Consider the following 27,132-nt stretch of genomic DNA (forward strand, 5'->3'; position numbering starts at 1 on the left):
TCCAGTCTCTGTTCAACTCTGGTTTGTTTGTTTGTTTGTTTTGTTTTGTTTTTTTGGTTTGGTTTGGTTTGTTTTTTTTGGAGACAGGGTTTCTCTGTGTAGCCCTGGCTGTCCTGGAACTCACTCTGTAGGCCAGGCTGGCCTCGAACTCAGAAATCCGCCTGCCTCTGCCTCCCAAGTGCTGGGATTACAGGTGTGCGCCACCACCACCCGCCTGTTCGACTCTGTTAACAGGGGCCATCGAATATTACTTCTCTATGCTCAGACACCATGACTGAGGCTGCTTACAGAAGGAAGGGCTTGTGGTCCCATGAGGATAAGAGTCCTTCGCCATCACTGGGGAAACATGGCAGCAGACAGGCACAGCAGCAGACAGGCACAGCAGCAGACGGGCACAGCAGCAGGCAGGGATGGCAGCCGCAGCTGGAAACTGAGTCTCAAGGGCTCACATCTTGAACCACAAACAGGAAGCAGGGTGCACACTGGGAATAGTTGGAAGCCTTTGAAACCTCAAAACATGGCCCCAATGATGGACGGCTTCGAGCCAGGTCATGCCTCCTACCCTCTCCCCCCCAGTATCACTAGCAGCTGGGACTAAGTATTCAAATGTCTGAGACTATTAGGGACATTTCATTTGTACTGCCACAGGGGGTTGGCATTTTCCTGTTCAGATGGGAAGATTGAGTAAGGCTAGCATTGGACCCATGATGGGCTTTGATGATGACATTACAGGCAAGGACAATCCTCTTTTCTTCCTCTTCCTCCTCTTCCTCCTCTTTTTCTTCTTGTCTTCCTTCTCTTGCTCTTCCTCTTTCTCTTGTAGTTTGATGACCTGTTTTACACCCCAAAAGCAGTTTCCCTTCCTCCTCTCCTCCCAGTCCCTTCCCCTTCTCATATCTACTCCTCTTCTATTTCTTTCCAGAAGAGGGCAGGCCTTCCATGGGTATTAACCAGCCATGGCATATAAATTTGCAGTAAGACTAGGCACATCCTCTCCTACTAAGGCTGCATGAGGCAGCCCAGTAGGAGGAAAGGGTCCCAAAGGCAGGCCCCAGAGTCAGAGAGAGCCCCTGTTCCCACTGTTAGGAGACCCACAAGAACACTAAACCACACAACTGTGATGTAAGTGTGGAGGGACTAGGTCGGGCCCATGCAGGTTCCCTGCTTTGTCCTTTCGATCTCGGTGAGCTCCTATGAGCCCAGGTTAGCTGGGCTACCCTTATCTCCATTCTAGTTCCAGCCTGGACCTCAGGACCATGTCTTTCCATTTTGAGCATGACCCCATTCTCCCCTGTGGTTATCCCTACTGTAGCATCTTCTTACATCCATCTTTATTCCCTCTCTTTCCTTCTCTTAACCAGTGAGCTACCGTGATTCTCACAGTCTACCACATGCCTCTGGAATCATTTCAGTCATCTTCTGGTACCAACCCCTTTGCTGGGGGGCAGAAGGGGCGGTGCGAAGGGTTGAATCCAGATCCTCTCAGATGCTAAACAACTGCGTGACATGTCGCCTTCCTCTTTAAAGAATGCATTCTTTAGATTCACTTGGCCATTTTCTGGGTTTCTTTGTTTGGTTGGGGTGTTTTGTTTTGTTTTGTTTTGTTTTTGACAGTCTCATGTAGCCCAAGCTGGTCTTTAACTTGCTGTGTAGCCAAGGATGGTCTTGAACTTCTAATTCTGTTTTCTAAACATCCAAAGCACTGAAATTCCAGATGTGTGGTAACACCTGGTTTAGGCTGTGCTGGAGATCCAACCTGGGGCCGCAGGCATGGTAGACAAGCACTCTCTGATGTGAGCCACATGCCCGGGACTCTCTCTCAGGTGCTAGAAGAGTCCTCTCTCTGGCTCTCTCTCTTCTGGGGTACAGGGGTCCTTGGGCTTCCCTCCAGCCTCAGCTCATCTCAACAGAGGTCACCTCTAGCAAGAAACTAGGCCTCTCCGGTTCCCAGGGTGCCTGCGTTTTGAAAGTCCATTAAAAAACAAAAGAGCGAAGAAGAATTTTAACAACTGATTTGTTGTCAAACATGAAGCTCAAAAGTCTCGCATTAGCCACCACGGCTCCGATTCTCTTGTGCCTGAGGTTGGTAGCGGCCTGATTTTTCTACTGAAAAGGCTCATTGATGTAAGCCTTAAACAATTTTAAAGCCACAGATTAGGAACATATGCCTCTTCCTGTCACAGGCTGTGAGAGATTTCAGCTAATTCTGAAATCTGTATTTAAGAATGCCTTTAAAGCAAAATTGTAGCTTTATAGCAGTATTATCTACAAATTGTATCAAGTGTGGCTGGAGTGTGTCAGAGAGTTGGAAGGGCTATCTCAGTCTCCCATTTCTTCTTCTTCTTCTTCTTCTTCTTCTTCTTCTTCTTCTTCTTCTTCTTCTTCTTCTTCTTCTTCTTCTTCTTCTTCTTCTTCCTCTGCTGCTGCTTCTTCTTCCTCTGCTGCTGCTGCTTCTGCTTCTTCTTATCTTTACACATAGTCTGTTTCATTTTTCTCAATAGATGGTAGCACCCAGTGTGGACAGGGGGGCAGGGGGGGCGGAGGGGATGCAGTGTGGGCCTGTGGGGAGGGTGTTAAGGTGGAGGATTTGTTCTCCCTCCCTGATCTTACTCTCAGGAGTCAGGAATGGATTTTGTCAGCATGCCTTTAGCTCACTCCTTGACTCTGTTCGTAGTTTATCTGCTGTCTCTTGGAACCCGAGATTCAAATCGCATTATCTACAGTAGTTCAGGCCTTCCTCTCTTTGTCCTAAAATCACCTCACCCGATCTCTGCAGGGTCCGTTGGTGGTATTTTTTTGTGTATGGAAGCTGTGATGGCATCTGCATTGTCTCCATTCTGCTTCCATGGGGCCGTGGAGGCTGGGACAGCGTGGGCCTTTGTAAAAGCCAAGAGGGCTGGTCTGGGTTCAGAAAGTGGGGGAATCTTCAAAGGGGACTTCCTTGAACAGGCCCTAGGTTTGAGTGTGTGTGTATGTGTGTGGTGTGTGTGTGGTGTGCTTGTGTCCATGTGAGTGTGCTTGGTCTTCTTCAGGTGTTGTCTCCTTTGTTTTATGTGTGTATTTTGTTTGCTTTGGTTTGGGGACAAGGTCTCTTGCTGGCTTTGTCCCCAATTAGCCTAGGCTAATTGGTCAAGCCCCGTACTGAGACTATCAGTGTGAACTACTGCACTTAGATTTTTTTTTTTTTTTTTTTTTTTTTTTTTTTTTTTGAGACAGGATTTCTCTGTGTAGCCCTGGCTGTCCTGGAACTCACTCCGTAGACCAGGCTGGCCTTGAACTCAAAAATCCGCCTGCCTCTGCCTCCCAAGTGCTGGGATTAAAGGCATGCACCACCTGTGGGTTCTGGGGACGGGGAGGGGGTCTAATTCAGATCTTTGAGCTTCTGTGACAATCACTTGATTGCCTGGTCCATCTCCCCAGCCCCACCAAATAGCTGTGCTTTGAATTTTTAATTTTGTATTTTTTTTATGTATATGTGTGTCTTGTCTGCATAAATGCCTGTGTACCACATGTGTGTCTGGTGTCTTTGGATCTCTCGGAACTGGAGTTAAAGACGGTCACGAGTGTCCATGAGGGTGCTGGGAATCGAACCTAGGTCTATCTGGAAGCCCAGCTGGGGCTCTTAACCACCGAGTCATCGATCCAGCCTAGTTTTTGATAAGGTGCAGTGGTTTTCATTGTTGGTTGAAATACAGGTCCACACACACTTGTGATTGTTGAAAAAGGGGTTAAGTGTCCCACAGGGCCGTAGTGTCAGTGGAAAATAACCGATCCAAAGCATATAACCCACACTCCAAATGGGGCCCAGTTCGCTTGCCCCTCTTTAATGGGCCCATTGCAGGCGTGCCAAATACTACAGCTAGCCGATTGTATACATCTGGTAAAGCTTTCCACACCGGCTAAGGTTTGCGGCAATGTGATTTTAATTACAGACAGATTGGCTAGCTGGAAGAAAACACCGGGAACTAAACAGAGCAGAGCTAAACACAAGCCCTTTCAGAAATGGCCCTGGTTTGGTTAGGATGGATTTAAGTGACTGCTGGGGACAGCAAAGAGTTTGTGTGTCCCCCCCCTCCCCGCCCCCCCCCCAGCTCTGGGGGTGGGATGTGACTCATCTTCAACCTGGGGGCCGATTGTTGGGTTGTTGACATGGAAGAGGGCGTTCCCAGAGGCAGCGATTAGACTCCTTTTGATGTTCAAGCAGGCTGACGCTTGTCTCCTGCTGCCTTGGTCCTTGGGAGCACAGGTGTCTCTGCCAGACAAAATTGCTCTGGGTCTGACCTGGGTCGGACGCATTTGCTTTGAAGGTCTGTGGGGATGGATGGGCAGAGGCGAGGTTTTGAGTCTTTCCCCCTAAACAGACTGTAGTAGACCGTGCTCTAGTTTCTCGGAAGTTCATTCCACGGAACGATTTCAGGGGTGCGAGCAAAGGCTCAGGAAGCCAGCTGCTTCAGGTCAGTCTCCCTGCCTGAAGCACAGGGGAACCCTTTCCGTGTGCAGGGGCACCCGGCACTCGGGAATGTGAGTCCCCAACAGAACGGCACATGGCGGTTTTCTTCAGAACTCTCTGGAAGGGTTCTTAATCGCCTCGTAGGTAAGCAGCTGTGATTTTCAACTTTCTCTGTGTAGGCTGGAGCTATGGATGCCCACCCCGCCCCGAACCCCTCCCACCTTACCTAAGGTGTTCGCTGCAGGGAGCTTGCTATCTTTCTTTCTTTCTTTCTTTCTTTCTTTCTTTCTTTCTTTCTTTCTTTCTTTCTTTCTTTCTTTCTTTCTTTCCTTCTTTCTTTCTTTCTTTCTTTCCTTCCTTCCTTCCTTCCTTCCTTCCTTTCTTTCTTTCTTTCTTCCTTCCTTCCTTCCTTCCTTCTTTTCTTTCTTTCTTTCTTTCTTTCCTTTCTTTCTTTTCTTTTCCTTTCTTTCTTTCCTTTCTTTCTTTCTTTTCTTTTCTTTTCTTTTCCTTTCTTTCTTTCCTTTCTTTCTTTCTTTCTTTCTTTTCTTTCTTTCTTTCCTTCCTTTCTTTCTTTTCTTTTCCTTCCTTTCTTTCTTTCTTTTCTTTCTTTCTTTCTTTCCTTTCTTTCTTTTCTTTCTTTCCTTTCCTTTCCTCTCCTCTCCTCTCCTCTCCTCTTTCTTTCTTTCTTTCTTTCTTCTTTCTTTCTTTCTTTCTTTCTTTCTTTCTTTCTTTCTTTCTTTCGTTTTTTTGAGACAGGGTTTATCTGTCTGGCTGACCTGGAACTCACTCTGTAGACCAGGCTGGTCTCAAACTCAGAAATCCACCTGCCTCTGCCTCCTAGAGTACTGGGATTACAGGCGTGCTCCACCACCGCCTGGCTCCAGCTTGCTGTTTTCAAAACACAAAGCCTGACCAAAATGCAGGCCCTGCCCACGTAGTCTCCTGGAGGACAAGATGGGTTTAGCTTAGAAGTGTATGACATTTGGTTCTCCAGATCCACCCCTCCCCGCAGCCCCCCACCACTTAAGACTATAGCCAGAAAAAGCGTCAAGCATGTGTGGTGTGTGATTTTGCTTTGGAGGAGCTAGTAGTCGGCTTCTGGGTGTGTCAGGGTCTCCTCCCGGGTGTTGCGGGTGTTGCTGAAGTCCCCACCATCGCCTGGCAGGTGAGCTGGGAGGTTCCACTTGCATACACAGTCCCCACCTGCCCTGTGACTCCTTGGCCTGTTTGCCTACCATGGAAGTGATAAATGTCTCCTTCTATATCCAACCGCCTCTCTGGTGAATTTGTTGACCTTCATCTTCAGGTACAGATACTCTACAGCTTGTGATGTGGCTTCAGTCATTCATCTTGAGAATGTCCCTTTAGCCTGCAGGGACCTGTGGGCCTTGTGTAATCACATTCCTCAATCGATTTCAGTCCCTGTCTCAGTTAGGGTTAATATTGCTGTGATGAAGCACCATAACCCAAAACAAGTTGGGGCGGAGAGGGCTTCTTGGGCTTGTCCTTCTACCCCACTGCTCACCATCTAAGGAAGCCAGCCCAGGAACTCACACAGGGCAGGAACCTACACAGGGCAGGAACCTGGAGGCAGGAGCTGATGCATCAGCCATGGATGGGTGCTGCTTACTGGCTTGCTCAACCTTTTTTCTTATAGAACCCGGGGCTCCCAGTCCAGGGACGAGACAGCCACAATGGGCTGGGCCCTGCCCCATCAATTGCTAACTGAGAAAATGCCTCAAACATTTGCCTACAGCTCAGTCTTAAGAGATGCACTTTTTTTTTCAATAGATGTTCCCTCCCTCAGATGACTCTAGCTGTGTCAAGTTGACATAGAACTAGCCAGCACAGTCACTGTAGTCATGTGTAATGTCTCCCTTGGAGGGATATGGCATAACTAAAATGTATCCCCCCACCTCCCCACTCCCCAAAACAAATTTCTCAAGGGCAGCTTCCGTATCTTAAATGCTTCTCTAGTCTAAATGAGGGACCTGATATTAACTTCACTTAGCTGAAATGGATTTTTAAAAATAAGTTGTTTAGTCATATTTCCACATACATAGAAGGGACGTCTCCTGGTTATGCAAATAAATTTTTTCTCTTTTAAGAAGGTTAGAAGGAACCGAGGAACGAAGGGAAGCCATTTAATTTGAAGGACAGATTCTTATCTTTTTGGTTTATGCTCTGGTGACCTTAGCATGCTGGTCCCAGACTATGAATGTTAAGCCTTGGGGTGCCACTTCCACTAAACCCAGATTCTATAGAAGCTGTCTTCTGCCACACTGGGGAAGAAGGTAGGCTCACAGCCACAACGTGGAGACACTACAGAGAGAATGATGGCTTTGGGCACATCCTGCTCAGGTGCCAGGTCACACTGCAAAAGCTGAAGGCATGACTACTTAAAACACAGGGATGTGATTCTCCTACATGTAGTAGGAATACGGGCATTTAAAGAGATAGTCATGGACTACCAATGCTCTGGTAGGGGCATACCACGAGAACTGTAGTGGTCCTGGAATGAAGCAAGAGAATGTTCTTGGAAGAAAAGGGTGTCTCACAGAGGGGCTGTGTAGGGCAGAGTTGAATTATGAACAAATGCTCACTGGACAGCGATATGGGGAAGGTCTTCTAAGCCTTGGATAGGAGACAGTGATCTACAAAGATTAAATACTGGGGGACTGAGGACTAGAAAGTGGTTGAGAGCACTTGCTGCTTTTGCAGAAGACCCAAGTTTGGTTCTCAGCACCCACATGGTAACTCCAGTTCTAAAGGACCCACCTTCTTCTGGCCTCCAAAGGCAATAACACATATGTAGGGTACACAGATATACATACAAAAACATTCATGCATGTAAAATAAAAACAAATAAATCTTTTTCTTTTTTCATTTTTCGTGTTTTAGGAAACTGTTTATTTTAAAATTGCCTTCCCAACATACCATGAAACACTTGGATACCAATGTTAGGGTTCTCACTGAAGACATACTACATTGTAGATGGACTTTCAAAATCAGACACAGTCTTGAACAGACCCCAAGGGGCAGGGTCATGAGGGGACAATATTAAGAATGGGTAGGAGAGTATCACTTGGATGCATAACATGTCATGTTGGACCGATGACAACCTTGTGATTTTCTCCCACTGTGGGATTTACCCAAACCTTAGTTTAACACAGGTGTCAACTTTTACTTGGAAAGGGAGAGTTTTTACTATCTTATACCTACATTTACTATAAACATACAAAGTCCAAAGCAGCAGACGTTTAAAAGAACAAAACTACATAATTTAGTACATAATTAAAATAAAAATAGGACAGTGATAGTTGAATGTTTCAAAAATATACAACAGGGAGGAAGAATCATTTTTATACAGCTTAGAGGTTGTTAAAGTGACCACTCAGGAGGCCAAACAGCGCAAGACACGCTTTTCCAGTTACAAGCTCAAAACAGGGAGTGCAAACAAGATTTTCTTTTCAGAGTTATAGGAGCTTGCAAGTGGTATGCAAAAGCTTCCCTCAGGTCATGCCCCGGAAATGAAATGTTTTTTCATGGTACAGTTTTCTTCAATGAACTTTCCCTCAGTTGGGTTGACCACCATGGGAGCGGAGGGGAGACGGTTCAGTGGCTAAAGGCTTGTTGTACAACTTAAGAACCTCTGTGGGAAAAGAAAAAGAAAAAGTCCAGTGTGGTGGCGTCTGCCTATAGGCCCAATAGTAAAGAGGCCTGTAGCCCCAGTGTGAACCCTACACACCTCTAGGGGGCAGCACTGATCATAACACTAGGTCGCCTCTTAAAAGCTGCTGAGGTTCCCAGAGTCCTTCAGCTCAACATGTGGACAGTTGCTTCTAGTTAACCAAGAAAGGCGTTGATAGACTTGTCATCTGGTGGGACTGCTCTGTGGTTCAGTCAATAGATCGAGGACTCTCAGGAGGGGGTAGGTGGTTTCTTCTCATGTTGAAAACGAGAGAAACTTCTGGTCCTTTTCTTTCCTTCCCTTCTTTCTTCCTTCCCTACTCTCTTTCTGTTTTAAAACTTTTAAAAATATATTTTCAATTATGTGTTTAGGGGTGTGAGCGCACGTGTGTGTGTGTGTGTGTGTGTGTTTGGGGGGCATGTGTATGGGCATATAGATGTCCAAAGAAACCAGAGGATCCTGGAGCTGGAGTTACAGTCTCTCTCTCTCACTCAATCTCTCTCTTTTTCTGCCCCGCTTCCTGCCCATCTTTTCTCTCACAGTAAGATCTTACTATTTTGATCAGAGTACCTGTTGGCATTCTGTCTAGGCTCTGCCCCACAGTTACCTGGCAACAGTCACGTGTGCCTGACTCACTATAAAAGGGGCTGCTCACCCCCTCCTCCCTCTCTTGCTCTTTTACTCCTGCTCTGTCCCCCTAATCCTGCTCCTCCTCTCTCCCCATTCCCCTCCCCCTCTCTCTCTCCACTCATGGCCAGACCCATACCCTGAATAAACTCTATTCTATGCTATACCTTTGTATGACTGGTCCTTCAGGGAGAAGGGGTGCCTCAGCATGGGCCCATGGAGGCCCCTTTCCCCCCACACCTGACTGCACATCCACCAAACGTATTCTTTCTCTCTCCTTATCTTTTTATAAAACACAACAGTACCTAGAACTCCTGGACTCAAAGTCGTTCCCTCTCTTTCTTTCTGCCTCCCCAGTGGCTGGAACTGCAGGTGTCTCTGTATCCCACTGCTACCGGCTCCCTGCCCCACCCCACCCCACCCCACCCCACCCCACCCCTACATTTTAGAGAAGGAAATTGAGTTTTCCTGCCCTCCTCTGACAGTGATGGCTGGCGGCTCAAGGGTTTATGTTGGCGGCAGCCTGTTTTAGGTTTCCTAGCATGCGGCATGTCATCCATGGCTCGATGACGTTCTAAGGGAGCTATGCAGAAGGACACATGGACTCTGCCGGACCTGTGGTGGATGCAGAACCCAGGAGTGTGTGTGTGTGTGTGTGTCCCTTACTCACAACCATCACATGTTATAAAGCTTTGTGGATTTTTGCTCACATGTTTCAGGGGGCAACGTCTCCAAAATGTGGTGGCCCAGAATTTAGGTTTGGCTTGCACTCTATCGAAGCCTGCTGTGGTTGGAGTTCCTAAACCATCCTGGTGTTTCTCAGCAGGCCAAGAGGGAGCTTGCAGGAGGCAAGAGGCTCTCTACAGACCTTGTCAGAGCCCAGCATCTTCCTGGATGTCACACTGCCAAGGGCGAACGAGGGGAAAGAATCCTGGTTGATTTCAGGGCAGCGACTTTGCCCTTGCCTCCTGGACAAGCTCCAGACCCTTTGTCCCCTGGGGTTGGGGGTGGGGGCAGTTGCCAAACTTCAGGCTGGAGACGGGTGCAGGCCGCTATTACACAAAGCCCCGCTTGTCCCCACCCTCCGAATGTCGTGGAAACCTGACAGGCTGCCTTCCCCAAAGGCTCTGCATTTATTTTAAAGAATGTTAGAAAGGAAATCTCTCGCTTACCATCTTCCTCCCTCTTTGGGAGTGTTTATTGTGATTGGAGATCATTCTGGTCTGCGTGACTGTGGTTTTCCCCACTCGTTCTTTGTGCTCATATGTTAAATAGCTCTGGGAGAAAATAAACAGAACGGGCCAGTTTTCACTCCAGTGATGGAATGTAGCCGCCAGCAGCTACATGTAAACCGGGTTACCTGTTGAGAGAATTTTGGGGTCATAGGGAAGAGCGGCGAAAAGAAAGTACGGCTAAGTCAATGTTCACTGATCGAAGCCGTAAACTTTAATGGCGCCGGACCTTTTAACAGTTTGGGCAAACCCTCCCCCCAGACTCCAGGCTGAGTTCCGGTGGAAGTTGTCTAGCTTCTCTTGGAGGTCTTCGTCTTGACTGCTCCGGCAGCTGGGTGGGTCACCTGTTTAATTCAGGAATCCCTATGCCTGGAAGAACAATGAACTTAACCTTTACTACGTGCACTCCACCCTAGGTGGAGCAGGATCCTGGCATTCTGGGAGAAGTTAACCTTGACCAAAGTCAAACTCTGACCAAGTGCAAGACTGCCCCAATATGGCTCTGTACATGTCCTCCCTTTTTTTATTAATTTGAACACGAGGAGGTAGAAAACAAGTGGATAAATATCCTTCATAAGAAGGCGGGCCTTAACCAGGAGGGGAAGCATTGACCGTAATTCCTCTTAAATATTGTATAACGTCTTTTTCAGAGGAGGGGTAATAGGCTCCCTTATTATTTTAAGGACAGCCTCTCGACGTTAACCCCTATGCAATTAGGTGTACTTCCTGGGGACTCAGAAGCAGAAATTCACCTCCCCATGCAGTGCTTTGCCTCGCACGTCTCGCTGGTACCCATGTTTGTTCATAAACAAACACACATAGATCTGAGTTCTATGTGGCTCCCTCTTTGGAGATCCACTTGTGTAAGTTTTGAAGCCAGGGGGGTCTGCAAGTGTCTTTAACAGACATGTAATCTCTCCATCCAGGTGAGCCTGGGTGGAGACAGCCAGTCTGCTTAACAGACAAGGTCAAGAGTTAAAGGTGGAATAGGATTAACTTGTCCCAGAAGTATCCAATTCAGTTGTAAATTAACAACTTTAAGGATCCAAAGCTTGGCCTCTGAGGTGGGAGAGGTAGCCTTGTGAATCAAGAATTAAGCTGTTACTTCTCAGGAAAAGTGGAGACTATATGTTAAATTAACACAGCTGGCTGAAGATTGTTAGCCATCTTCAAAATTGGAATCTTCAAAATTGGAATTATTTCTAGACCAGTCTATGGTTGAGTCAGCTGAGCACAATAAGGAGAAGGGTCATTTTAACTCTTCTAATTAATTTTTCCTAAGCTAGCATAACAGTCTCCATGTTCTGTCCCACAAAGTCTAAAAGCTTGAAGCTAGGCAATTTATCTAACCTGGGACATTTAACAATTGAGGTAAGTCAAGAACATATATCCAATATAGCTCTTATGTTACCATGGTCTGGGCATTCAGCAAGCACACAGTCAGCATATCTTCTGTCGCATTCTGTGGAAAAAACAGAGGACATGCCTTCTCCCCCAATATTAAATCAGGATCATGGCATATGTTAGTAAGTGAATTCCTTCATTTCACCTAGACATCAATATGTCTAATTACAAGATGTCATATACATTTAGCAAGGAGTTTCTTGGCATCTAAATTTTAAAATTTTAAAATTTTCTTAAAAACATGTAAGCATAATTTAAATTATATGTACAGGGACACAATTTCCCCTCTCTTCTTTCTTCCAAGAAGATATTGTTTTATTAATTTAAGTTGGAACACAAAGTATAACCCATAACATAGGCAATAACTATGTAATTATATAAAATATAGTTGCTTTTTCTGTTAGAGCAGTTGCAACTAGACAGCCTAAAAATGAATCATTAGTCACATGTACATATTTTTTTTTAATCTTTTAAATTAGAAATATGAATATCATTATCTGTAATAACTAAGTCCTCTAGGATTAACACCATTACGTGGTAGAGGTAGAAATTGAGGACATCAAGAACAAATCTTTATAATTTGATGTGCACAAAATATAAAATTATTTCAAATACCTAAAGGACAGTCATTTAGAGAATATATCCTTTGTTCTTAGAAATTTGAATCACATTTGTATAAACTGTAGAAATTAAGAATTAGCAGTATTAAAAATGGACCAATTTTAAGCAATTATAAACCATGAGCTATGTATATCTACTATTATTAGAAGCTTGACCTTTAACATCTTAAAAATAGCTGCTATAGCACCCAATTCAGGTATCTGTGTTGAAGCAGGGAGAAACTTAAAGGAATAAACATGTGATCTGATAGTACAAATTATCTTTTGGATAACAATTATTAATTTTGCCTAAAAATGCTTGCCATGTAATAGACCAACCATTAATAATAAATTTGATTGTTGCTTGAAGCAAGGAACAAATGTTTCCTACCTTGAAAACAGAGGTTTAAGACCTTCTGTGGCAAGCTTAAAGTGAGGTAAATATAAGATAAAGCCAATTAATATATCCTAACAACTTTTGAAAGCCATTTACCTAAAAATTCTAAAAGTCTATAGGAGCAAGGGCCTGTAACAAACATTCTATGAACATTATACACTGAAATTTTTAAGATCTTAACTTCTGTATTGAAAGAGAGACAAACATTTTTTCCTCACAGGACGTAAGGCTGTTAGCCATTCCTTGAGGCAAAAACTTTCTAATGACATTGTTTTGTTGTTTCTTTAAAATTAGAAGCAAATGCTTTTATAACTATCAGAATGTAAAGCAAAAAACCAACCCTTTAAATTTACAATAATTTTATAGGGAGTAGACAGGCCAAATGTTAATGCTTTTATAGCCTCCTTGACCTTTCATAGATTTGAACTGCATTTTAACCCACACCTGGATAAGTCAAAAACCTTTTTTTTTTTTTTTTTTTTTTTTTTTTTTTTTTTTTTTAAAGCCAAACACTCCCTAGGTGGGGCCTGTAAGGCAGAAACAATTTCTCAAAACTTCCTCACTAGCTTCCCCTGAGGCAGTTCTAAGCTTTGCATTAACTCAAATGTAAAAATTCTGCCCTAGGATCCACCCTGAGTCCTTGGCAAGGACATTGTATGAGATTCCTCAAATGTAAATATCTTCTAATCTGAGCCTTTTATCTAAGACCAGAACCAAACCTACAAGGAAGTTGAGGATTAAACAAAAGAAACCTGTAATTCCATGGTCAAAGGAACCTACTTGATATCAAATACATTTCCACTGAGATCTCCTTTTTAATCTTGGAGACAGCTGTATCACTCTTAAAATTATCTTAATTACAAGATGTTAAGAATTATGAGCCTGCAAACTGAAAACTGTAGCCAATGACACACTGATTTTTATTGTAACTCAATGTTTTCTTGCAATATTAGAGCACAATTGTAATTTTGGAAGCAAATCTCAATTTTAAACAATCTATTTTCTTTAAAATTAATGGCAAACACATATTTACAGCACAAGGTTTGTATGCCAGTTCTTATGTTCAAGTGTATAACAGTGTAACTTATTAAAGAGACAATATTTTAAATCTTAATCTTCATTAAGTCTAATCTCCAGGCCAAGATTCACATGAAACACCATGCCAATTTAGGAGCGTCCCAAAGGCCTGTATTTCCTGGATTGCGTCATGCCACGTGGTGTTCAAAATGGCGACTACCCTAAACTACCAGCCTTAACCATCATGCCACGTGTTCAAAATGGCGACTACCCTAAACTACCAGCCTTAACCATCATGCCACGTGTTCAAAATGGCGACTACCCTAAACTACCAGCCTTAACCTAACTTTTGTTAATAACATTATACCTTTTAAATCATGTGCAGTGACTTAAGCCAATACTCTATAGTCAAGACATGCAAAATATACCTTTAAATCCAATTATAAACAAGAACAAAGCATGAGTGGCGTTAGGCCACGTGTAGTTAGTTAAGATAGCTCTAACACTGAATCACCAGTTTTTAAACTAACCTTTTCTTAATAACACTATACCTTTTACATAATAACCAATTAATTTATAACTCTTTAGTCAAGAAATGTAAAGCCTTATATCATTAAAACCAATTAGAAACATGTATAAAGCGACTACATGAATTTCACAAGCCAAACCAAGGTCTTCCCAAATCTCGAGGTTTCTGGGCTTTTAAGAGCGGCTTTTTCCCCAGCCATGTTTCTGTCTTGGGTGAGTGAGCTACGCTGCCGCGGCGTGGCTTTGAATCAATCCCCACACAAACTGTGGCTAGCTCAAGAGGTTACCAGCAGATGTAATCTTTACCAATTTTTTCTTTTTAACATGAAACAGTCATTCACACAAAGACACAGAGAGGAGGGAGGACATAAACATACACATAGACAGTCGGTGCACCGGGACAAACACGGAAAGATACACAGAAGGTTAAGCGTGCTTGTTAAGCAATTGCATCCATTTTCCTCTTTAAACAGCTCTTAGAAGCTGTGGACATATGCCTATTTTTAAAAACCCCTTTCTTTTCGCCGAAATCAGCTCTTACGAGCTTTGGGCAAATGCCTACCAAATTCCTTCCCCATATTTCCCTATCTTATCAACCCAAGCAGTCCTGCGCTGGGTCCACGCAGTATGCTTGAAAAACTGTATCCATTCCTGCACTCACAACCATAGACACGAATTCACTAGCGCTAGTTTTGCCCTCTATGTTGCTTACCGTGCGGACACCATTAATTTTCACCTTTTCCACGAAGCTTCGCTGGATAGGGCTACCTCAAGAAATTCTCTCGTGCCAGGTCGCCCGGTTTACATGTAGCTGCTGGCGGCTACATAGTGGCGCCCAACGTGGGGCGCCACTATGTAGCCGCCAGCAGCTACATGTAAACCGGGTTACCTGTTGAGAGAATTTTGGGGTCATAGGGAAGAGCGGCGAAAAGAAAGTACGGCTAAGTCAATGTTCACTGATCGAAGCCGTAAACTTTAATGGCGCCGGACCTTTTAACAGTTTGGGCAAACCCTCCCCCCAGACTCCAGGCTGAGTTCCGGTGGAAGTTGTCTAGCTTCTCTTGGAGGTCTTCGTCTTGACTGCTCCGGCAGCTGGGTGGGTCACCTGTTTAATTCAGGAATCCCTATGCCTGGAAGAACAATGAACTTAACCTTTACTACGTGCACTCCACCCTAGGTGGAGCAGGATCCTGGCATTCTGGGAGAAGTTAACCTTGACCAAAGTCAAACTCTGACCAAGTGCAAGACTGCCCCAATATGGCTCTGTACAATGGAAGAGGGAGAGAAGTCGGACTCTGGAGAGCGGGCGTTGCATACCCAGGCTCCGCCCTGGCCGTGCTGGCTTTCCTCACCCTGGAGTCTGGCCAGGAGGCCCTGGAAGGCCTTGGTTAGTGGGGGTTGGGCATCCAGACGCCCATATCCAGAAAACAGTGTGACTTGACGTGTGATTCGGAAGAATTTACCTGGGATTCGTCGCAACCATTTCTGCTGGGAGAAGGAATTCTGAACTGCTCCAAACCGCAGGAAAACCTGAAAGCAGGGCTTGCGGGGCAGAGGGCTCAGTGGGAAACTCAGTGAGCAAGCTGAGGACTTGAGGTTGGATCCCTGATACCCGCGTAAAAAGCCAGGGCATCATACAGTGTGCCCCATAAAGCCCTAGCTCTGGGGCAGAAGACACGGGCAGAGGTTGGCTGGCCACCAAAGCTAGCCAAGTAGGTGAACTTTCAGTTCACTGAGAAACCCCGGCTCAAAATTAGCAATGAGAGGGGCGTTGGGGAAGACATTGTGGTATCTACGTTTGAGCAAATGTGCTGTATATACACATTGCCCACACAGCTGCAAGACATACACACCATACACACACACACATACAAGCAAGAAAACTAAAAGCTTTTAGATAACCAGACTTTAAGGTTAGTTCCCAAGCTGCAGGACAGCTGATTCTTGGAACAGTGGATTACACAGGCCTGCTGTTTAAGACTTGTTAAACACCTGCTTGAAGAGGAGAAGGCACTCCTGCTTGGGTGACAGAGCTCACAGAGAGTAACCACACCCCTCGCCACACAGCCTCTTCCTTGCCAAATGAAGAAAAAGAGCTTATTTAATTTTGTTTGCCCTCCCAGGCCTGGAAATACCAAGCAATTTATCCCTGCCATTGTCGGTTCCCTGTTTCAAACCAAGGATTTCTTCTGATAAATCCCCTTTAATACAGAAAGCCACACCAAGTGTATGACGTAATGTATTATTATAGGTGACCGCCACTCAAGCCAACCATGAAATGCACCCTGCTGTCCCAGAAGCCGGGTCCCTGTGCCCCACCCCATCCCCAACACCTTCTCCTCTCTGATTCAGCTGCCAGCCTCTCACATCCTGGGGTCCTCAGTTCTCACAGGTTTTCCTGTTAGCCACTTAGCACCCCACTGCCTTCAAAAGCTTAACCTTACCCATTACAAAATATCGGGCTGTGGGTGTAGCTAAGCCAGGCAGGCAGGAGGTGAGGGTCTAGACTGAGACCTCAGCACCAACTTAAAGCACCAAGACACGCTTCATTTTCCTATTCCATTTTACTACAGCAAATGCCTTTTTAGACTTAATCTACTGGGCAACCTTTAGATTCAACCTTTAGGGTCAAACTCAGAAGTATTTAAGTGAAATTCAGTCAACCAATAGACTCAGTTTTTAAAAACTTTACCTTTTAAGTTAGCTTGTCTCGTGGGTTGCCTACAATTTTGGGACTATTGAAAAGTTATTTATTCTTATTTTATGGGTGTTTTGCCTGTGCGTATGTCTGAGCCGGGGCCGTGGGGTGGAGGCCCAATGAGAGTGGCAGATCCTCTGGAACTGGAGTTGCAGGTGGTTGTGAGACGCCATGTGGGTGCTGGGAATTGAACCCGGGTCCTCTGCAAGAGCAGCCAATGCTCTTAACTGCTGGGCCATCTCTCCAGCCCCACTTCTGAGACTTTTTTTTTTTTTTTTAATGTTTATCACTGAAACTTAAATGAAACTGTGAGACCTAAAAGTACTTCAACACGTAAAGGACCCGGCGAATTTCTTTGGAGCCTAGACTAATGGTGAAGCGTGATGTTTGCCGATGTCCGGAAAAAGCATCCCATCCTGTGAGGCCACTGACTTTGTATTGTGCATGGTTATAGGAAACACCAGCATTGTCTTCCATGTTGTTTGTCCCTATAAGAAAGAAGAATACAGCAGCTCTCTAAGAAATGGCAAAAATATTAACCATGCCTGTGAGCTCATAAACAAGTTAAGAGTAAGCAGTGAAAGTTTGGGGTCACTGTTGTGAGACCTGGGAGATCATTAACCCCGTCTCTTGTCCTCTAGGGTGAAGATGATAGCACCAATTTATTAACCAAAGTCCATGTGCACTTTGCCTACGAAGGACCATTACCCACTGAACTCTGCTGTACTGCCCTTGAGCCTGTTAGCCAAACCAGAGTCCTTGGTGAAGGGCCAATGCACCGATGAAGGGGGCTTAAAAAGAGAGAATGGGGGTTAAGGGAGTGTGGCACGGCGGTGTGGGGGAAGGGGGTGCCCAGGCGGGCCCCTGCCCAAGCACCTCATCCCCGTGAGGGACCACACGCCTACAGGCATGGTATAGAATAGAGTTTATTCAGGGCAGAGAATGGGGGTTCGAGAGGCAGAAAGGCAGGCAGAGAGAGAGAGAGAGAGAGAGAGAGAGAGAGAGAGAGAGAATAGAGAAGTGGAGGCCAGCCATGACCACGTGGAGAGAGGGGGGAGGGGAGGAGATCCCAAGGGGCAGAGAGGTGAGAGTGGGATGGGGGGAGAGAGAGGGAGGGAGAGAGAGGGGGGGAGGAGGGACAAGTAGCACCTTTTATAGTGGGCCAGGTCTATGGGGCAGGGCATACCTGGCTGTTGCCAGGTAAGTGTGGGGTGGAGCTTAGACAGAATACTAACACTTGGTTCAAAAATAACTGTGTGGTCCAGATGTGCTGGGGGCACATGTGTAATCCCAGCACTTTGGAGGCAGAGACAGGAGGTTGGCAAGGTGGAGGCTAGCCTGTGCAATATAAATTAATAAGAAAATAAGTGACTAAGGGCTTAGGGTGCATGAGAAATTATGCCCTCAGAAAACATCTTTCATGGGTACTAAATGTGTTCAAACTCTCAGATCTCCTTTTGGTTCATTTTAGCACAAACTATTCATTTGCTTTTTATTTCTAATTATGTGCATGTGTGTGTGTGTGTTTATGAATATGTACACACAAATGTTAGTGACAGTGGATACCAAAGATGTCAGATTCCATACCCTTATCCCCATTCTTACCCCCACCCCCACCCCAACCCCTGAGTTGGAGTTATAGGGCAGTTGTTATTAACTGCATGGTGCGGGTGCTGGTAATTGAACTCAGGCACTCTGGAATTGAGCCATCTCTCCAGCTCAGATTTTACTTTTTGAAAAAGTATGTATACATGTGTGGGCGTGGCTGTTGGAACATGTAAGTGCAATGCCCACAGTGGCCAGAAGAGGGCATCGGAGAGCTCAGAGCTGGAGTGGTCCGTGAGCTGCCTGATATAGAGTTGCCGGGAACTGAACCCAGGTCTGTAGAGCCACTAACTGTCCAGCTCCTCAACTTTCTGCTTGATAGAATTAAAACAAAAACCATGCCCTAGTTATTTCTTCCTCTTTACTCACTGGCTGGTGTCCCCTTGTTAGCCATACCCTACAGCGAGGGTAGACTAAATTACAACCTTTTGATCTGTAGTTGTATCAGGGAAACTGCGTAAAAACGTGAACATCTAGTCTTTTTTTTTTCTTGCCTCTGTAACTACTTATTTTGTATGCTGTCTGGTTCTCGACATGGTCACCACATACATAACTAAGTAAAATGTCTATTCGGTAGTGGATACGATAATTAAATTTGGCCTCATTTCTTGTCACCATGTAGCGGGCAAATATGCAATTATTAGGTCACCAGAATAACACAAGGAGGCCACTGGCCCCTGCCTTGTCCCTGCACACCCTTCCTCAGAGGGAAGTACAGTGAGGCTGTTCTTTAACAGCCCTGTCTCTAGCTGGGATCTGTATTCAGAAACCCGAGTGGGCTTACCATGAACCCCCGGCTTGTAAACACAGTAGCCAGCACATGTCTGAAGGAAATTTATATATATATATATATATATAGATATAGATATAGATATAGATATAGATATAGATATATAGATATATAGATATACATAGATATACATAGATATATAGATATATAGATATATAGATATATAGATATCAGAAGATTTAGTACCGTTTTATCCAGAAATACCGTGCCATCCCGAAGGGCTCTGTCGTCCGAAGGGCGGAGCCTGAGTTGGGCTCGCTGTCCCCGGCTTCCAGTTTCCCTGCTTCCCTCCTCTCCAGGGATAGCGATTGGAGGGTCCATTCCTGACCGCGCCGGTGCCTCGTTGGTCTTCTGCCAGCGTCTTCGGTTCTAACAGTTAGGGATGGGCTTAGGGTGCTGTCCTGAGGTTTTATCGCCTCTTCTGGGTCCTGCTTCTAGGGTACAGAGCCGGGTACAGAGCCACGGTGTCTGCGGCTCGATAGGTGCCCGTCCCTTTCGTCCCAGGTTGAAGGAAAAGGGAAGCCAGTTGGCCAGGAAAGGGTTTATTTAGCTTACACTTCCATAGCACAGTCGGAAGTCAGGACAGGAACCAGGAGGCAGGCACTGATGCGGAGGCCATGGAGGCGTGCCGCTGCCTACTGGCTTGCTCCCCCTGGCTTGCTCAGCCTGCTTTCTCATAGAACCCAGGACCACCAGCCCAGGGATGGCACCTCGCACCATGGTCTGGGCCCTCCCCTATCAATCACTGTTTAAGAAAATGTTCTTTTGCCGGTCAGCGGTGGCACATGCCTTTAATCCCAGCACTTGGGAGGCAGAGGCAGGCAGGATTTCTGAGTTCCAGGCCAGCCTGGTCTACAGAGTGAGTTCCAGGACAGCCAGGGCTATACACAGAAACCCTGCCTCAAACAAACAAACAAACAAAAAAGAAAATGTTCTTCTAATACAGTCCAATCTTATGGGGGGCTTTTCTCAAAGGAGGTTTCCCCTTCTCTGACAACTCTCTTACACGTCAAGCTGACACAGAACTAGCCAGCACACACCGTGCTGCCCCTGAAATTTGTTAGGAGCGCTTCTCAGCCCCAAGCATCTCATCCTTGGTTAGAACAAACTGTAGTTGGCTTCTTCTGGCTTTCCGCGCTGCCCCCCCCCCCCCCCCCCCACACACACACACACTCTGTCTCCTCTGCACTACCCATTTCACAGAAGCCTCTAAGAAGACAGGGATCACTTGGTTCTAAAGTCAGCCTCATTTTTTTATACTTCATTTATTTATACAGCCACCTTCCTACCTTCCTTCTTCCTTCCTTCCTTCCTTCCTTCTTCCTTCTTTCCTTCCTTCTTTCCTTCCTGCCTTGGGTTATAGAGTTTGTTCACATCCACCTTGGGCAATTTAGTGAGACCCTGCCTTCAAAATGAAAAGCTGTAACAGGCCTGGGGCTACAGTTCAGTGGTAGAATTCGTGCCTTACAAGAGTAGAGCTCTGTGTTTGATCTGCAGTACTGGCAGAAGGGAAGAGAAGGAAAAATAGACTCTTTTTTTTTTTAAAGAATGGTGTCCTAATATATCAGAAACTGCAGTTTGAACAATAGAGTTCTATTTAAGGTACTTAATTCCCCTCTCTGCCCACGCTACACTGAGAGCTCACTCAAGTCAGAAAATGTGCTAATCACCCTTTGGTATACACAGCACCTACTTGGTGCCTGCTTTGCAACAGGGGCTCAGCTCTAAAGGCCCAGCCGAAGAGCCCAGCCTCCTGGTCCTATGTGATTTTATCTGTAGAATGGAGACACGCTGTGCACACTTCACGGGGGACCGAGAGCTGCATGGGAGGTCTCGTGTTTGGAGCAGAGAGGCTGGCGTCTGCCATCCACAAGTGTTCATCTGGTTTTCTCAGCCAGGACTCTAATGGGCTGGCGGCTCCACAGCACAGGGTCTCTAGGTGAGGTGAGAGGTTTGAACTCCATTAGTCAGAGATCCCAGCCAGCGGAAGCGCTAAGGTTTTCTGAGGTGGCAAGAGACAGATTTGGTCTTTGGGGACAAGTCAACCTCTGTCTGAAAATACAGGAACTGTCCCGACTATGGGGGGGGGGGGAGCATCTTTTTATTATACCCTGCAGGGCTCATTTTTTCTATGAAATACGGAGACTTGGGCTTAGTATTAGAAGATCGCTTTCATTTTTTAGAAAGATTATAAAATGAGTTTTAAATCAACATGAAACTCAGGAGGGTGTTTTTCGTTTTGTTTTGTTTGTTTTGTTTGTTTTTACCAGAAGCCCTTATTAAGCTAGTTTCCACTAGGTTAAGTGCCATTTTGCAGGAGAATCCCTGGTTATTGAACTTGTGACTGGAGCAGGAACTGCTGTAGGTGACAGACTCTGGATCTTGATCTTTCTAAAGGAGTATCCTACACAAGTAATTCTGAGCTCTGGGGTACAGACTTGGGGGTGTCTTCTATTTTATGCTCACCAGAACACAACCGCCAAGGGGAAACCATCTCCACAACAGCTTACCGATGCTTATGGAGTCACAACCAACGTTCAACCTTGTAACCTTGGTTTTTTGAATTAGTTTCTTACCACCACTGCAGAGGGAAGGATACACGATGTCCTTATCCACCAGATAGCCAGGGAAGAGGAGAGTTGGCTGTTACCAGAATAAATAAAGCCTCCAGCAGTGGGCTTTTGCGAGCATAGCCACAGACTTTCATTCTGAACTGTATTTCACCTTGTCTGTGAAATTAGAGCATTTCACTTAACACCTCAATAGTTCACTATTAGTAATGTAATGAACCTGTTTGTCTGTTTCTTTCAGGATAGAATGACCCAGAAGATTGTGGGGGCATCTAAGCGTCTAGGAGGATGTGAAGTTGCTCACCTTCAGCAGTCCGGTTGAAGTCGGAGGTCAGTATTCGCCTCTGTGCCTTTAAGAGTTCTTAGCATGCCGTCCTGAGGGTAGGGCAAGAACCACACCCGCATTAGCCCCACGATATGATTCTTAGTGTAAAAGAATTTATTGGTGGGAAGAGGACCAGGATATGGCAGTGTATTCGTAAAGACTTCAGCGCTCGGAGCTCCACTTTGTAGATTCAAATCCGCTCCTGGAGTTTAGCGACCATTGTCTTGTGCCGTCTCTCTTCCCAGGGCTACTTTCCCGGTTTTGAGATGGGGAAGATGAAGATGTTGAGAGTCGGGGTTTGGGGCGTGTAGAGAGTTGGGTGTGAACTTCTGAGGCCAGTGCCAGGTTCCCGGCAATACTCCCTTTGCTGAGTTATCAATCAGCTGTTAGAGTTCACCACAGGAAACCGCACACTTTCCCTTGAAGATCTGAGCCACATGACCCAATGATTTGTAGCTTCTGGGAAGGAGCTCTATACACACATAATATCCTACCATACCCGAGGGATCTGTTGTTCTCCACTGGACAATAGAATCTCCAGGCCAGGAAGATACCACACCCCTTGTAAGCTTAGTATCTTCTTGGAGGCTCCCAAAGCACCCAGTGCAGTATAAATTTCTTTAAGGTCCCCAGTCCTGCACCCCTGCAGAGATCGTGCTATGTGACCACAGTCATCTTTCGTCAGAGTGGACGGATGGGTGGTGCATATGTCTCTATGCCTCTGTCTCTGCTGTGACATGTTCCACTGACCAGTGTCCTCAACCCAAGCATGCAGCTGTGGAGGGACATGGTCATGACAGCTCAAGTTGTGTCCACTCCCAGTGCTCTGAGTGTCCCTTCTGTGTGGCCACTCCATGTATACGTCTAGGGGATGCCGAGACTTTCTCTGCGTGCAACTCCCTACGGGCTAGGGAGACCTGCAAAGAGAGAGTTGTAGCTCTGAGACCAGCCCCAGGGGTCGCAGAAATACTCCGTATTGGAGCCCCAGTGCCCCTCCCTCACACCATCTCACTGTGGGTGTTCCGTGGTTGGGTGCTTTCTTCTAGGCCCTGAGATGCTTTGGAAGTAAAAGACCCACTTATCCAGACGTCTGGGCCTTTTTGGTATGCCTGCCCTGTGGATTCATCTCCCAGAGGAGAGAGAGGGCATTTCTTTCTGTGGGAAGTGCTTTGGGAACTCTTTGGGATTAAAGGCATCTCTGGTTCCCCAACTTTGCTCCTTCTCACACCTGCTTTTGGATTCGTCTGCAGACGGCCACCACCTCGTGCTTCTTGCTTCAGGCTGCAGCCCCTCTAAGCTGGAAACAGCATTTAAAAAAACAAAACAAAACAAAACACTGCAGCAGGGCAGTGGGATAGGTGTACCCCCAAACCCTAGGTTCTGCTTCAAGTACGCATACAACACCACACACACACACACACACACAAAGAAAAGAAACAAACTGATTTCAGTGTTGATTTTCCCTATTTCTGTGAAGCGCTCTGATTTCCTGTGTGATTCGCCACAGATAAATTCACTGTGAAAAATCCTCACACCAGGAGGGTTCCGTTTGTGTGGAATTTCACAGCCTGTGCCCACAGTCTAGCACGGAGGAGATTTTGTTGTGTTTGGAGAGGAAAGAGAGCTCTCAAAGTTCACAGACTTCCTTCCTGGACCGACCCTCCTTCTATTACTTCCTCATTATGTTAGCAGAGGATCCAAGATAAACCCTTCTCCCAGGCTGCCTGAGAGGCCAAGGATCTGTTTTATTGCCTCATTATCGGGGCCAGCCTCCTGATTTACAGTGTAGAGTGTAAACACGTGGGCTTGTGTTTGCACGCTTGTGAGTGCTTCCACACCCACACCCACACACATCCACACACCAATGTTTGGATAATCCTATGCATTCTGAAGGAGATTTTGGAAGCACGGACTTAGGGACAGGCGGATCTCTTTTTAGAAGGTACACGTTTTACCACAGCCCACCTGGGCTATTCTGACCTGATCATCTGAGCCAAAACGTAAGCAAGTGCCCATCCCACCCCATCCTATCTGCACACAAATACACTTTCATCAGCAACACACATCCCTGCCCCCAGCAGAATGTGCACTCATAGATTTAAGAGGGTGTGCAAGGGACTCCTTGAAGCATGCTAGACATCTACACGGAGAGCTCGAGGCAGGAAGAGATTTCGGAGCAGCATGGATACCTTCATCTACGTTCCTTAGTCTCTCCTTCCCCCTCAGCCGAGCTGTTTTGTGGCACCCCGATTCTTACAGATCCTGCATTTTTGTCCATCATATCTTCTTCTTGGCAGACATTCTACATGGGCTTGCCACCAGGATGTATTTATTCGGAAGCATATATTGGAACTGGACACAATAGAAAATACCACTAATTCCATCACTGGAGAGGCTGAAGCCCAAGGATTAGGGGTTCGAGCCCCGCCTTGGCTATATACTGAGCCTGGACCAGCCTGGACAACTTGGCTATATAAGACTGTGCTTCACAAAACTATGAAAGGGACTGGGCTTGGTGGCACATGTCTTTAATCCCAGGAGGCAGAGGCAGGCAGATTTTAGGCCGGCTAGGATATATACTGAGACCCTACCCCCAAAAGAAAAGGAAAATGAAGTCTATATGTTGTAATGATGTGGAGTCATTTGTACCACATTGTCACTGCCTGCCCCCTACCATCATTAATGGAACTGAGGCATTTCTAGGGCAGTTTATATAGAAGCCACAGCCTAGTCTAACCTGGTACCAGTGGCTCCGCATTAGCCTGGACCAGGGATTGATTTTTATACATATGACTCCACAGATAAATGGAGGACTTGATGGCTGGGGGTATATCTCAGTGGTAACAGCATTTACCATGTGTGGCGAGGCGTTAGCCTGATCATCACTGAAAACACACATACTCAGTCTCTGTCTCTGTGTCTGTCTCTCTGTCACTCACTCACACACACACACACACACACACACACACACACGCCTGCCATGCACAAAGCCCTGAGTTTCATCCTCAACACATACACACTCACACTATCGTACACACACATTAAATGTTAAAAAAAAAAAAAGATAGCTACTAGAAACCAAAGACCATCCACTAATGAACTATCAGTTCTGCTACTTTTATTTAACATATTTATTTAACATATTTAACGCAGATTCCGGCATTCCCAGTCTTATAGTTTATTTCCACTTTCGGTTGCCCCGCCCACCTATGACTAGGGAAGAAATTTATAGGCCTTGGTGCTCACATGTGACTGTGGGTTTTACCATGCTTGGCCAATGGGAAGTGGGAGGTGTGGTCTTGTTAGAGGAAGTGCGTCACTGTGTGGGCGGGCTTTGAGGGCTCCTAGTGCTCAAGCTCCGCCCAGTGTGGAAGAGAGCCTCCTCCTCCTAGCTGCCTGTGGAATAGAATCTTCTCCTGACTGTTTGCAGAAGCTTCCTGGCTACCTTCAGATAAGATATAGAACTCTCGTCTCCTTCTTTGGCACTGTGTCTGCCGGCAGGCTGCCATGCTTTCTGTCATGATGATAATGCACGAAAACTTTGATACTGAAAGCCAGCCCCAGTAAAATGTTTTCTTTTATAAGAGTTGCCTTGGTCACTGCCTCTTCACAGTGATAAAACTAAGATAGTGACTGAATTTATTTTCACATTCATCAGATGAATAGTAAATAATTTCACACACGAGCAAAGGTGTGTGGTGGTTCTCATAGATATCAGAGAGCCATCAAAATGTGACAACATGAGTCACCCTTCAGGATATCACATCTGAGAGATACCAACCAGGTGGCCTCCCTCTCTAACCCTAACCCTAACCCTGATGCCCTCACGAACTTAACTTCTTCTCACAAGGTATTTCTTGTTCAGATCTTTGGATATTAAAATATTAAGCCAGTGGTGTGGTGCTTGTCTCCAAAACCCTCACTCCGTAGGCTGAGGCAGGGGAATGAGTTCAAAGCTAGCCTGCGCTACAAAATGAGGCCTCACTTCAGTAAATTAACCAAAAAATAAATGTGAAATGTGGGAGAAACTTCCAAACTTAGAGTCAGTGTATGCAATACACTGTTTGAAGTATCATACATTCTCTCTTCAGCTCCCACAGATTCGTGAAATCTGAGTCTAGAGGAAATTCTGGGCTAGAACTGAACCTCATCTTCGTTCCTTCATTCTCTACCAGAGCAGCCCCCTGTACCGATGTTCAACAATGTACAACTGTTCACACAATGTAACACAGACACTGAGCCTCCACCAGAGCAGCCCCCTGTACCGATGTTCAACAATGCACAACTGTTCACACAATGTAACACAGACACTGAGCCTTCTTGCACACTACAGCTCTGACAGCGCTAATCCTGCATTTTGGTGATTAGGTGAGACCTAATCAGTATTCATTTCCTTTCCATCCCCGCCCCTCCCATCCTGCCCCTGACCTTCCACAAACCCTAAGAAGAGAAGCACCCCGAGGTCAGAAACTCTGCCCCACTCTCTCTCCTTGTAGACATCTCTTCACTTAACGGTGGTCCAGAATCCCCCATTTCTTCCCGCTTGGTGCGTGTTTGAAAGATATTTACCAGGACGATTAGTCCTTTGTTCTCCAACCTATTTGTGGGTCCCCTCCACCATCTTTCTCCACATCCCTGATGGGAAGGCAAGTCTGCTTCCTGCAGTGACTCCCTCCAGTCCAGATCTGATGCGGTTCCTCTCTTCCTTTTCTGTGGCTCTTACTGCCACAAATGTTGTTCTCCTAATGTTGATCCCACCAGTTCAGAATAAGACCACTACCAGAATTTAAAGCAGATTAGAAGCAAGCTTTGATTAAATACTGGCCAGGTCCGTACCCTGGCTCCCAGGAAACGGCTATTAATCACGTTTTGCAGAGGCTAAAAGGGCAAACCCCAGTTTCCTTCATTTCCCATCAGGTCCAGTCACAGGCATGCATCCTGACGTATTTCCTGCCCATCTTCTTCCCGCCCACATGGGATCAAGCACATCCGGTATCTTTGGGTCAAACAAAGTTGTTTAGGGGAGTGGAAACATGAACAGTAGCCTCCGGTGTTTAACTTTGGTTCTCACATTCGCATTTTCTCAAATCTTTGGCCAACCCACTAACAAAAGATATGTACATAGTTCCCAAATTTCTAAATGTTTAATGAAGATTGTATATTCTTTTTTTTTTTTAAAAAAAGATTTGTTTATTTTAT

General features: G+C 45.8%; 1 protein-coding gene across 1 annotated transcript in view; it reads left to right on the forward strand.

The window, feature by feature from the left end:
• The window catches only part of Scaf8 (SR-related CTD associated factor 8), a 210,505-nt gene that overhangs the window by 164,258 nt on the left and 19,115 nt on the right, over window positions 1–27,132 (forward strand). The window contains exon 21 of the transcript XR_007975252.1: window positions 21,850–21,938. The gene's annotated coding sequence lies outside the window, so the exon portion shown is untranslated. The remainder of the gene's footprint in view (window positions 1–21,849; window positions 21,939–27,132) is intronic.

Source organism: Apodemus sylvaticus, chromosome 23 (genome assembly GCF_947179515.1).
Source record: "Apodemus sylvaticus chromosome 23, mApoSyl1.1, whole genome shotgun sequence".
Lineage (NCBI taxonomy): Eukaryota > Metazoa > Chordata > Mammalia > Rodentia > Muridae > Apodemus > Apodemus sylvaticus.